Below are 3,084 nucleotides of genomic sequence, written 5' to 3' on the forward strand. Positions count from 1 at the left end.
TGTTTTTAGGTTCCACATTCGAGTTACCACTATTACCAGATTTTTGTATTTTGAAAGTTTCTCCGTTTCTATTAGAAAAACATTATTATCTGTTTGTATTAATACATCGATTAGAAAGTATTTTTCTTGGTGATCTCTGACAACTATTAGGTTGTCAGGAAAGTTCTTGCGGAATTTTAAATTTTGGTTTTAAATGATGTATTTTCAAATTAATTTTCGTTAAATTACTTTGACTTTATATATAATTTTAAAGCCCGTTTACGCTCTATCTAATCGTGTTACGCTTTTTCTTTTTGAATAATTAGGCCATTTTTTCCGGAACGTTGAATACAACATGAACAAAAAGCAAATTCGCACAATTTTCGTATTCCAGTTCAAGCTAGGCCGAAAAGCTGCTGAAACAGCTCGCGATATCAACAATGGGTTTGGCCCAGAAACGTACAACACAATGATGGCTCAAGAAATTTCGTAGCGGTGACGAGTCTTGAAGATGATAAGCGTAGTGGTCGGCCATCGGATGTTGACAACGATCAACTAAGAACCTTAGTGGAAGCCAATCCACGCACAACTGTTCGAGAGCTTGCTTCTGAATTAGACGTAACGTATACGACAATTTCCAATCACTTGAAAGAGATTAGAAAAACAAAAATACTTGAGAAATTGGTTCCACACGAATTGAACAACAACCAAAAAATAAAATGCCGTTTTGAAGTGTCGTCTTCCCTTCTTTTACGCAACAAGAACGACCCGTTTCTCGACCTGATTGTAACTTGCGAGATAAAGTGGATTCTTTACGACAACCGGTGATGCTCAACTCAGTGGTTGAACGCCGACGAAGCTCCACGGCACTTCCCGAGGCCAAAGTTGCACCAAAAGAAAGGTATGGTAACTGTTTGGTGGTCTGCGGCCGGTCTCAGCCATCACAGCTTTTTGGATCCAGCGAAACCATTACGGCGAAGAAGTACTGTCAGCAAATGGATGAAATGCATAAGAAACTCCGACAGCAACAGCCAGCATTCGTCAATAGAAGAGGACCAATTATTCTCCATGACAACGCTCGGCCACACGTTGCACAACTGAACCTGCAGAAGTTGAACGAATTGGGCTACGAAACTCTGCCTCATCCGCCATACTCACCAGACCCCTCGCCTACCGACTACCACTTTTCCAAGCATTTCGACAACTTCCTGCGTGAGAAATGCTTCAAAAACCAAGACGATGCCAAACACGCCTTCAACGACTTCATCGCTACCAGAACGCAGGATTTTTATGCTATTGGCATAAATAAACTTGTTTCGCGTTGGCTAAAATGTGGTGATTCTGATGGTGTTTATTTCGATTAATAAAGTTTTGTTTGAGCCGAGATATGTGCATCTGAATTTAAAGGTTAAAAACCGCAAGAACTTTATTGACAACCTAATATATCCGGCCTATTGGCCTTACTTTCTCTATCCGTGTGTATTGGCATATCCCAGAGTATGGCTGCTTTCTCATTTTCTGTGACCTTTTCTGGTGTGTGCCTATACCATCTTTTTCTGTTATTGTTCCAGTGTATATAGGTCCCAACTCAGTCGTGTCTGTGAATATATCTTTTCTTATCCAGAACTGGGCAGCCAAAAACAATATGATTTGTTTCTTCTCCATCACCACAGATTCTGCAGTTACTTATATTTCTTTTTTTATTAACTGTTTTTTGGTGATTTCTAGTGGGAAGGCTTTGATCTTGTGCTGCAATTAGAAATCCTTCAGTCTCTGCTTTGAGTCCTAAGCTTTTCAGCCATTGTTGGGATTTTTCTGTGTCTATTTCTTTTCTGTTTAGCTTAACGCAATATTTGCCATGAAGGGACTTATCTTGCCATCGTTTTATCATGACCCGCTACTGTTCCAGTTTTAGCTTGGTTTTCAGTTCTTTTGCAGTTTTGGTTGTTTCTTCTTTTTCTTCATAGTTGTTAGGTGCTATGACTTCTTTTTTTTGTATTTGTCAGCTTCCTTAAAGACAGTTTTTTGTTTTGTTCGTGTTTTGTGGTTATTTGTATTAGCTTTCCTTGCTTCTGAAGTAGGTATTTCTGTAGTTCTATGGTGGTTATTTTATAATAGTTTTCTAGCTTTATGAGGTCTCTACCACCATCGATTCTTTGTATATATAGCCTTTCTGTCAGATTTTAGGTGGTGCATCCTAAATCCTGTCATTATTTTTCTTATTTTCCTGTCTATTTTGATTAGTTCATTTAGAGTCCAGTTAAGAATATTGTAGGTGTAACTTATAACTGGTACGGCTAGCGTATTGATACTTATCATTGAGCTCTGTTTTCGGTATTAATCTAACTTATCTATAGTATTCCTTTTTTATCTTCTCTTTCATTTGTGCGTGTTGTATCGTATCCAGTTCATTGATTCCTAAGTATTTGTGTGTCTGGATTTGGTCTAACTCTCTTATTTCATTTGTTTTATTTAGTCTGATGTTGCTACTTCTTACTAGTTTTCCTCTTTTTGGGAACGATGAAATAAGTACCTGTAGAACTAACTCAGTGCTCAATGTTATTGACTTATTCCTCCCCAAGAAATTGCTGGCTTTGTGCCAAAATTTGAGAAATATTTTTAAAATGGTGAGCTGGCAGAATCGTTAGCACGCTGTGCAAAATGTTTAGCGGTATTTCACTCGTCCTTACGTTCCGAATTAAAATTCCGCCGAGGTCGTCTTTACCTTTCATCCTTTCGGGGTCGATAAATAAAGTACCAGGGGTCGATGTAATCGACTAGTCTCCTACCCCCAAATTCCAGGCCTTGTACCTTTAATAGATAGGATTATTATTATTATCCACAAGTTTCCAGCAGTCTTTCAAGTGCTTAGAACCCTCCTGATATTCCTTATTGTTCGACCCCACGTTCTAAGTTCAAATTCCGCCGATTTTGCTTTTCATCCTTTCGGGGTCGATAAATTAAGTACCAGTGAAACAGTGGACTCAATGTAATCGACTAGTCACTTCCCCCACAATTTCAGGCCTTACACTTATAGTGGAAAGGATTGTTGTTGTTGTTGTTGTTGTTGGTGGTGGTGGTGGTGGTTGTCATGGTGGTCGTGGT

At 38.8% G+C, this 3,084-nt stretch overlaps 1 pseudogene; it reads left to right on the forward strand.

Annotated features, from left to right (window-relative positions):
* Nucleotides 1–334: 334 nt before the first annotated feature.
* Nucleotides 335–1,343, forward strand: LOC118763864 (annotated as a pseudogene).
* Nucleotides 1,344–3,084: the final 1,741 nt, after the last annotated feature.

This window comes from Octopus sinensis, linkage group LG6, assembly GCF_006345805.1.
Source record: "Octopus sinensis linkage group LG6, ASM634580v1, whole genome shotgun sequence".
In the NCBI taxonomy this organism is placed as follows: Eukaryota; Metazoa; Mollusca; class Cephalopoda; order Octopoda; family Octopodidae; genus Octopus; species Octopus sinensis.